The 10,599-nt window shown below is 39.2% G+C and overlaps 1 protein-coding gene across 1 annotated transcript in view; it reads left to right on the top strand.

The window, feature by feature from the left end:
- The first annotated feature begins 3,920 nt into the window (after window positions 1-3,920).
- LOC123983613 (lipopolysaccharide-induced tumor necrosis factor-alpha factor homolog) overlaps window positions 3,921-10,599 on the top strand; it is a 20,925-nt gene continuing 14,246 nt past the window's right edge. The window contains exon 1 of the mRNA XM_046069896.1: window positions 3,921-4,012. The gene's annotated coding sequence lies outside the window, so the exon portion shown is untranslated. The remainder of the gene's footprint in view (window positions 4,013-10,599) is intronic.

The raw sequence follows: 10,599 nt of genomic DNA, 5'->3' as shown, positions 1-10,599 counted from the left end.
TATATATATATATATATATATATATATATATATATATATTTTCACACACACAGCGTTTAGAGGAAACACTTCCATACTGTCATCCCCATCGTCAAAGGTGGGACTTTTCTTACCTCACCTGGTGGTCACCTGACTTCTTTCAGCCAATCAGGGATTCTTCTTAAACCAACCGTTGCCGCCGCAGGACATGTTTTTAAAGGTTTTTTCTTAAAAAGGCAGCAGCCACTCTGGTTTATGCTAACTGATCCTTGCTGCAATGGCTTTCTCCTGACAGTTTTAAACCTGGACTCAGACTGCAGCGGTCCACTGTATACGTTTTCTGGAGATTTGGGTTATTACAGGAAAAATGAGAAATCATGGTTTAATACAATATCGTTTGTAATGGTAATTGTTCTGTTTTTGTTGAAAGGTTACGGGAGGTGGCTTTGAAAATGGGTGGGACTTTTTTTTTTTTTTTTTTTAAAGAGGGAATCAAACGCAGCTAAAATTGCTAGATTAAAACAAAAACAAACAAAAAAACACACGACTACTCCATCTTTGTAAACAGAATTGCCACTTTGCATGATGTGTTCATAACGTGTAACATCTTTTGTAGCAAACATACATGAGGTTGAGAAATGTTTATGGGAGGGGGTGGAGGATGTGGGTGGGGTGGTGGGTCTCATTCCCTAATAGAAATGTAATAAATGAGCGTTTCTCTACGAAGCTAAAGTCAAATCCAGCTGTGTCTCGCTGTAAAGGCAAAGTTGGACAGCATGTCTGGATGGATTTGAGAAACAGAGAAGAAAATGGGAGTGGGGCAGCTTCGGGAGGCCACCACAGGCTATTCGGGGACACTACAGACTACTTTCAGATATACAATATAAATATAAATATATATAAATACCCTCAGATACTGTACTACAGAGGGGTTTTTACAACATTTAGGTCTCTAGTTTCAACCGGTCCCTGGTCCATTGATACTGCTGAGGGACAGTTCAGGGATGACCCTGATATACGGCAATATTTTAAATGCAGGGTCTGCCCCCCAGTTTCTCCTGTTTGGATTATTTTTTCATTCGATACAAGAAGAGAGAGTAAGAGTAAGATATTTTGAATAGGGTCTTTTTTTTTTTTTTTTTAAAGATTTTTTTTAAAAAATGTGTAGGAAAATTACAGATATAATAATGTATAAATAAGCAACTTTAGTATTTAGACAGAACTACTGTTGGAGTTCATCCTTTTTTCTTTTTTTTTTTTTCTCAACGCTTCATACTTTATTTGGTTAAATCAGAGCATTTCTGGGTGGGCCTGTTCCTAAATGGTTTCTCATGTATGTTTCCCTACTTGTATGACTGTATGAGACCATTCCCACAATATTTGTGGACTACCTGATAATTAACTTATCATTTTTGTGAACCTAAATAAATATTGTATGTCAACCTAATCTGCATGCTTTGCTGAAGTGTGTGAATAGTGGCTCTACAGCTGATTGAATATGAGGTTTGTCAAAGGAAGGAGCCTCCTGATCGAGACGTATAGTTGTGTGTGTGTGTGTGTGAGAGAGAGACATGATGTTTAGAAACGAGAAGGTCTGGAGATGAAAAGTCAAAATGGGGGGAGGGAGTTCCGCACTGCGGCCATCGCTATCGCCTCTCTGACTCTTTAGATGTAAACACAAACACCAGCTGTCCACACACAAACACACACTGCACATGCCAGTGGTGTGGTGGTGGCGGTAAGGGGGTGGGGGGAGTCACAGAGTTCTCCATGTCCTCAGTTCACCTCCTGACTCCTTCCTCCTCTGCAGGAAATAAATCATAAATCACACTTTGCTGGGAAGAATCTTTGCATCTATCTATCTATCTATCTACAGGCCTTTTAATTTATCAGATTACACGACAGAACCCACTTGTATAAAAAGGAAAAAATGCAGCATTTATCATTACAATGCAAACTGTCATATGTTAGTATACTAGTGTAGAGTGCTCTGTTCAGTTCCCTTCACACAGAACCCGGGCATTGTTTTCTGGGTCACTGGATGGTGTGGACACAACACAGCCTCACAGACGGCATGCCATCAGTACACCTGTCTCGCTTCATGTGTAGACATCACTATATTAGCTAGTCACTTGGGCACTGGTAGATTTATTTGACCTTAATTTTTTAATTGTCCAGCCTCAAAGGCCTCGACAATCTAGATCTTCCAGATTGGTTGATAGTCCACTTTGGACTGAAGCATCAGCCACACACACACATCTTTATACAGTCTTGACACACACACACACAATTGTGTATTTTTGAATATTGTCATTCACATTCTGCATTAGGCTATACATCAAATTAGATTAATTTTGCTTGTTAGATTACAGGTTTCTCGAGGACGAAAAAAGAGAGGAACAGTCCAAGCTCCCAACAATATTTAAAGAACTAAATGACGCCCACCGAGCAAAAATCCCCTTGACTGAAACTGTCAACCATCTACATTGTAAAGTGAAGGCCAGTCAGCCGACCCTTAATAAGCTGAGGTCAGCAAACTGGAAATATATCAGCAGCGTTTTGTGTGTGTGCCTCTGATAACTGAGCCCTAGAAATAAAACATTTTAAAAAAAAATCACTTGAAGAAACGGAGACGGCATATCAACAGAGAAGTTGCCTGCCTCAGGAAAATGTTGAACTTGTGTTTAAGGAGCCAGCGGAATGACACTAAGACAAGGAAAAAAAGTTGAGCTTTTATTCAATGAACAGGCAAGAGAGGTGCACAAATTAAAAAAACAGCAAAAAGAAACTACCCTTCTGCTTCCAAAAGGCAACAAAGCTGGCAAAAGAGAGGGTACAATAGTGGATTAATAAAAAATGTCCCCAAGCTGTGACAGAGGGTGTAGAAGACTGACAGCCACCAGGCCTCCCAGATGAAAATATCACATCATCTGTGCATTCCTGTAGAGGTGACATGATATCAGCATCCTGGCAGCCACATCCTTGTACGTATGCAGTGTCATACATGTGAGGCCATTTGTGGATGATGGTCTCCCAGCAGTTGATATCTAAAACGCTACTAAAATTGTAAACCATCTCCAGTAAAGAAAATCAGTAGTCTCCCATGAGCCTCCTCTGCACAACAGCACCATGTCTTGGATCAGTGCAGTAAACGTAAACAGTGGCTCAGTGGTTAGCCCACTTCTTTCTGTGTGAAGTCTTCACGTTCTCCCCGTGTCTGCGTGGGTTTACTTCAAGTACTTCGGTTTCCTCCCACACTCCAAAGACATGATATTTGGAAACTCTAAATTGCCCAGAGACCAATGGGTCAAAATGAAATAAACACAAGAATAACAAATAAATAAAGTTGAAGGTTTTTTTGTATTTCCTGTAATACCTTGTGCATAATTACAATGACTGAGCCTGATTTCCTTTGTATACTATGATGGGTGAAAATAACAACAATTAATTGATAAAAAAGGAGGTGATGAAAGTGCATGTGAATTGAAAAATAAAGGGGTTAAAATGGATGTGAAATGAAAAATAGAGTGATAAATATTCAAGTGATTTGATTAATTTTTATTTGATTTGATTAATTATTAATTTGATTAAAACAGTAGTGATAGCATGAAAACACAACCATTTTTATTCATCATTCACAAGCCAAAATTGGCATTCATCATTTAAAGCATGTACCCTCAAGGGTTAAAGTAACAAAAAGTTGATAATAAAATGGAGGTGATGAAAATGCATGTGAATTGAAATACAGAGTGGTTCCATTTAAGGTGGACTGAAATATAAAATAATAAATTGTCAACTGATGTGATAAACTTTTATTTACCGTTCATCGTTCACAACACCCTGCTACTTCCTGTTGAAACTGTCAATCATAATCCACGCCCCCCCGACGAACTGATCGAGGTTTTGGCTCTCAACTCGTCATCCTCTCAGTACGTCGCTGGAGCGAGCCCAGCTGTCCGGAGGAACATTATGCCATGCTCTGCTGTTAATTGTACGACAGACTGCCCAACAAGCCACTGCCCCAGTTGTTTCGGTGAGTGAAATTGCAGCATTTTATTTATGTGTTAGCGATAACTAGCAGGTATAGTTGTCGGCATAAATAGCATGTTAGCTTAGCTCGTTAAGCTAATTAGCGCAGGTTCGAGCCATCCCAAGCTGTGTTTACGATGCTAACTGAACGTATGCTGATGAGTTTTGAAGTGTTGTGCAGAGTTCTGCCTGTGCGCCGAACATCGCCTGCACCTCCAAGCAGGGGCGGACTGGGACAAAAATTCAGCCGTGGCACTGTAGCCACGCCAGCCCACCTTACCACGCGTCCCCACGAACACACATAGGCTAACGTTACATTTGTTTACAGATGGTGAAACAATATAAGCAGTAGGCCTACTGTATGTAACAGCAAGTGCGTCACTTTGTGTTGAAAAGAGCTGGTGACATAAGGTCTGAAAATAGGGGTGTGATGAAAGACTTTGGTCACGAGAACGAGACGAGAAGATATTTTAATACTATTTTGAATAGTATACATGAATAAAAATATTACTCACTAGCCTACTTAATTCTGCTCTCCTTGCCTTCACTAACATTTCCACACACGCACGGAACATACACCTCTGCTGCAAACACAGCAGCTTGCCCTACCTCTTTCTTTTTCTCTTTCCCTGTATTTGTCGGCCCTGTTGAATTTCTTTATCAGCAGTGGGCTTTAATAAAATGGCCGAAATGACACAGCACTCGCGATTTTCACCCGCGGGTGCGCGGAGGCGGCTTGTTAATGGGGAAGCCAACCGAAACCAACATTGTACCCAGTTGCACCTGCACCAGAGTGTTAGCTGTTGCTTTACCCGGTCCATGCTTGTGAAATATCCACCTTCTGAATCTTATAACGTAATGGATGATCATTCCTCTGTGTTTCTCCGCAAAATGCTTAAATGGGTCGCCAAATTGTTTTGGGCGGCCCTTAACGTACCTCAGTGGCCGCCCAAGTAAAGCTGATGTGTGGGGAAACACTGATTAATATCAATCTGACCGGCCCACCCCGAAACAAATAGTCCGGCCCCTTTGGCATATGCCAGAATTGCCAGGTGGCCAATCCGCCCCTGCCTCCAAGTACTGTTTAAAAACAATATGATATTCATCAGTGGTGATAAATGAGTAGAAGTATATATTTTAGGAACGTGTAAATTCATCAATATTTCATTACACTTATAAAAGTTGCAATAACTGCATTTGATCAGTGAGCACAGCAAAATGTCTGAAAAGGACCTTAAGAGCTGGATGCATAATTCAGCAGAACTGATGTTGTAGGCTACCTGTCGAGATTTGCATCCACTTTTTTCTCAGCATATGAGTGTTATCTCCACCGAGGTGCATGCAATTCTAGGCAGGCATAAAAACATGTCAAGTAGTGCTAGTTAAATATAATATATAAGAGCTAAATATACAATATGGAAGTTTAAAAATTTGCATTAAAAAGTCATTGGGACTAGTACTCTTATTTATGGTACAGTTTATTGCTAAAATAAAGAAGTCTTGTTTAAAATAGACATGCATATAATTTTTTTAATGATATTTTGTCTTAATAAAATGTCAATTTTCATTGTACTCCATTGTTACAGTGGCAGGGCGATATTTAAACAGGTCACTATGTGGCGCATAGCGCTCGGGAGTATCTTAAAACTCTTTTAGAGGCAGCGCTGCAGAGTAAATCCTGCAACTTAAAGTTTCTGCCTCTTTGTGTCTAAATACAGTTACAGGATTTAAGAGTATACGCCTCCCTGACAACGACCAGTCTAGGGGGGTAATGATAGCAGCATAGATTATTACTCCAGTTTCCAGCAGCAAAAATTAATATATAATAACAGTGTGTTGCACATTGCTATCCTAATTATTGTTACATGCCAGAGATGTCCTCATGCTGAGGCAATCTCAGACACGCTGATCCAGATGTGGCGCACCTGCTGTACAGGATATAAAAGTCCCGGCTTCCAGCTCTTCCCGCTCCTGCAACTTACTGCTTTGCTTTAATTTTTATTCCCCGACACCAGGGCACTGTTTCAGAAAGCAGGCCTAACAAACTCTAAGCTTATCCCTGAGCTTATCCTTATCAATACATTTTATTCAGTCCAGCTCATTCATCATTTACCAGACTGGAATTTCCCTAATGAATGATAAAGTGCTGGAATGCTCCTCTTGCCCATTGCATTTTAAATAGGAAGGCTATATTTACTCAGCTGTAACCTGACGGGACAAAGTGCAGGTGGCAATAACTGAAGATGAAAATATGGATTAAACAGATCAGACAAAAGTTTGTAATTTGTAAATTCACAGTCTGACCCAGTAGGCTATTAATTTGTCTGTAATAATCAGTAGTAATTGTCTATAGGTACAAACTGAAATTCATACGTCTATTTTACATAAAGAAAAATCTTGCTCATTTTGTAGTCAAAACACTTTCAAAATCTCATAAAATAGGCTACTTTTATTTGTTTTAGCTCCAGTCAGTGCAACTTATCACAATTTGACAGTTACTTGTTCATTGATCAGTTACAGCTTCATGGACCTACAGATAAGTTTGATTTAAACAGTGATTACTGCAGTTGTAGCCCACAGTAAGTGTTTCAGTGCAACGGTTAATAACCTAACAGCTGCCTTAATATCAGTAGCGTCAAAAGAACAGTGCAGCCTATAGATTTTAATCTAAGGATGAATCCCAATGACCAGAGATCACTGTCTGTCCATTTCAATGACAAGTTGATCATAAAAGTGGGGAGAGTTAGCTTCACAGCATCAGTTTCCGGAGTTACTGATCTAGGGTTTGTCTGATTTCGGTCTCTGAAACAGAAAACCCAGAGTTTCTCTCATCTCTGGCTCAACAAACTCAGAGCTTTCACGAATTCTGCTTTCCGAAACAGGGCCCTGAACACTACTGATTTAGGACACTGGGTTCTTATCCACAAGTTCTATCATTATAATTACGTTATAACACATAATTTAAAGTCATTCAAAACAACTTTTACATTTATATATTTTTTAAATTTTTGTTTTCATGGATGAAAGATTGATTTCAATTTGTTGGACAGTTGCTTGTGTAGTGAATCATTTTGTTGTATAAAAGTGATCAGACTAAATATACTTATAAAATCACATTCTTCATTTATCATTTGTCTATGTTGAATGGAAATATATGGCAGTTAACAACTGTAAATTAAAACATTAACATGTTTTGCATGTATGTTAGTGGAAAGTAAAAAATGAAAAGCTGATGTCATTTACTGGTTTTTCTTTGAGACAAATCTGACATTCACTGAGAACCAACTGTATGTGGAAAACAAAGAATTATCTGCCCACTGAATAGTTTTGAAGCCCCATTGTTTGCAACCTCTGAAAAGATCTTGTGGGTATTGCACCTATTTAGCACAGGTGCATTCGATCAACTCTGAGAGCTCACTTTTCAACATCACTATTAATGATACAACTAAGGATTAATAATTACTCTGTGCAGGTCATTCTTTGTTTCAGCTATTACACACAGGTTGGTTTGGATGTGTGCACATTCTTTTGTGTTTAAACTATACTTGTATCAGAGCAGCAAACAAGGCTCTCTTTTAAAAATTCTCAGGCTCTGGTAATGGGTGTAGTAGTTATCATATATAACACAAGCAGAGAAGGCCTTTCCACATCAGTCCAGCCAAGCCTACAGACTTCCAGCACACTGAGGATGCTTCCCAGGTCTCTGCAGCTCTCTGGGCATCAGGTGGGACAAATGTTCCACACTGTGACATGGGAGGAAAGTAAATGAGTGTAATAAATGCATCAGGTTATAAAAAATACATAATAAGTTAACTATAAAAGATGGCTTTTTAATGTTGACAATACTATCATGTCACATCTGTGGGAGAAAAGGGCAGAACACCTCAAAATATAATTGACAGTCTCCTTTGAAGACAATTTAACATCAGTCGTCAAATGTCAAGTAGCAAAAAGTAGTACTTACAGTTAAGCTGTGTATAGCAGACCTGGTGGAGGATTCATGACCTCAACAAGACCCGATCACTGAAAGACACCAAAACATCTTGTAACAAATATAAATGTGCTTTCTTTCTCAACAGTCATTTTCAGGACGATAATATTGCACAGCGCTGTCGATAACAGTACTCAAATCCAAAATCTAACTAGCGGTGTGTGGAACAGCAATATTTAATGTAAGCTGTTAGGCAGTAACATTTATTGCTGACATTTTGCAAGCTAAATAGCTAACATTACCATCATATGTAATCCACAAGGAATCTAGCGGTGCTTGAATCTAAGCAGGGGCCGTTAAAGGTTAAAAGAACATGCAACTGTAGAGCCCAGACAAACTAAGAAACGGCTGTCACACACCTAATTTCTAGCAATTTTATCCAGCTAAGGAACCTCGCCCAAGTACAGCCCAGCTACCGATGCTGAGAAAAAAGTGGATGCAAATCTAGGCAGGGTTAGGGTACTCATCTGTTCTGCTGAATTATGCATCCAGCTCTTAAGGTCCTTTTCAGACACTTTGCTGTGAACACTGATCAAATGTAGTTATTGCAACTTCTTGGGCATGTTGTACAATTAACAGCAGAGCATGGCATAATACTCCTCCAGTCAGCTGGGCTCGCTCCAGCTCCAGCGACATACTGAGAGGATGACGAGTTGAGAGCCAAAACCTCGATCAGTTCGTCGAGGGGCGTGGATTATGATTGACAGTTTCAACAGGAAGTAGCAGGGTGTTGTGAACGATGAACGTAAATCAAGTTTATCACATCAGTTGACAATATATTATTTTATATTTCAATCCACCTTAAATTGAACCACTCTGTATTTCAATTCACATGCATTTTCATCACCTCCATTTTATTATCAGCTTTTTGTTACTTTAACCCTTGAGGGTACATGCTTTAAATGATGAATGCCAATTTTGGGTTTTGAATGATGAATAAAAATGGTTGTGTTTTCATGCTATCACTACTGTTTTAATCAAATCGACTTAAAATTAATCAAATTGACTTAAGTATTTATCACTCTATTTTTCAATTCACATCCATTTTCATCACCTCCTTTTTTATCAATTAATATTTATTACCCCCCTCATAGTATCCACCTCTTCTAAATACCTGAATGGCAGACAGACACAGTTACCCACTAGCTGGTAAACATAGCATATGACCTTTTAGCACCTTTTAGCACTGTTTTCGGTCTTCGCCTAACTCCTGCGGCTTTACAGGAGTTAGTGAAGGCCAAAAACAGAGCTAAAAGGTCATCGGGTGGACAAAAACTAGACAAATACACATTAATATTGCACCATAACAGCAAGATGTGTACACAACTGTTTGCTGACAAGTTCGCCATATCTGCTGCCCTGAATCAGTTTTGATGTCTTACGCAATTCTTAGTAGGCTATATTAGCAGTTTAACAAGTAGGTACATGTTTCTCTGGATAAGTATAGAAATATGTTGTAAAGTAGAAATATGTACAAAAGAAACACAATTTCAACTTTGTTAAAACAATGAGGTGTTCAAAGTTGGCTGACCACTAGAGATATGGACAGAAAACCCCAGTATGATGTTTCAGCTTTTTAGAAAGACAAATGAAAGAGGAAGAGAAAAAGTAGGAGTCACACTGAGATAAAGTTAAGTGAGGAAACAATGGCAATACTTAATGAAAGAGTGTGTCGTTAAACATCAACCGAAAGAAGGTTTCATATCCTGAAAAAAAGCTGGAAAATGGGATTTTGTCTTCTAACTTTAAATGAAATAATGAAGATATATTTAAAAACTAGATTTTACTATTACTGCCAGTCAAATGGGGTGTTGGACTTGGGGGACAAGAACATATAAGAAAGCTCCAAGATTCAGTGAGAGAGCGATGCATCATGTCCAGTCAGTGGCAGTCAAAGATCAGAGCTGGCAGAAATGGCTTGGAAAATGAGCAGCTGTGTGTCTTTATAATGCCACATCAATCACTTAGCCATTCTCAAGCTGTGTCTTCTCTGTTCTTGGATTCTTCTTGTTTGTTCTCTCTGAGATACAGTGAGGAAAATAAGTATTTGAACACCCTGCTATTTTGCAAGTTCTCCCACTTAGAAATCATGGACGGGTCTGAAATTGTCATCGTAGGTGCATGTCCACTGTGAGAGACATAATCTAAAAAAAAAAAATCCAGAAATCACAATGTATGATTTTTTAACTATTTATTTGTATGATACAGCTGCAAATAAGTATTTGAACACCTGAGAAAATCAATGTTAATATTTGGTACAGTAGCCTTTGTTTGCAATTACAGAGGTCAAACGTTTCCTGTATTTTTTCACCAGGTTTGCACACACTGCAGGAGGGATTTTGGCCCACTCCTCCACACAGATCTTCTCTAGATCAGTCAGGTTTCTGGCCTGTCGCTGAGAAACACGGAGTTTGAGCTCCCTCCAAAGATTCTCTATTGGGTTTAGGTCTGGAGACTGGCTAGGGCACGCCAGAACCTTGATATGCTTCTTACAGAGCCACTCCTTGGTTATCCTGGCTGTGTGCTTCGGGTCATTGTCATGTTGGTAGACCCAGCCTCGACCCATCTTCAATGCTCTAACTGAGGGAAGGAGGTTGTTC

This window comes from Micropterus dolomieu, linkage group LG14 (assembly GCF_021292245.1).
Source record: "Micropterus dolomieu isolate WLL.071019.BEF.003 ecotype Adirondacks linkage group LG14, ASM2129224v1, whole genome shotgun sequence".
Classification (NCBI taxonomy): domain Eukaryota; kingdom Metazoa; phylum Chordata; class Actinopteri; order Centrarchiformes; family Centrarchidae; genus Micropterus; species Micropterus dolomieu.
The sequence above is the reverse complement of the archived record's forward strand: the minus strand, read 5'-3'. Positions and strand labels throughout refer to the sequence as shown.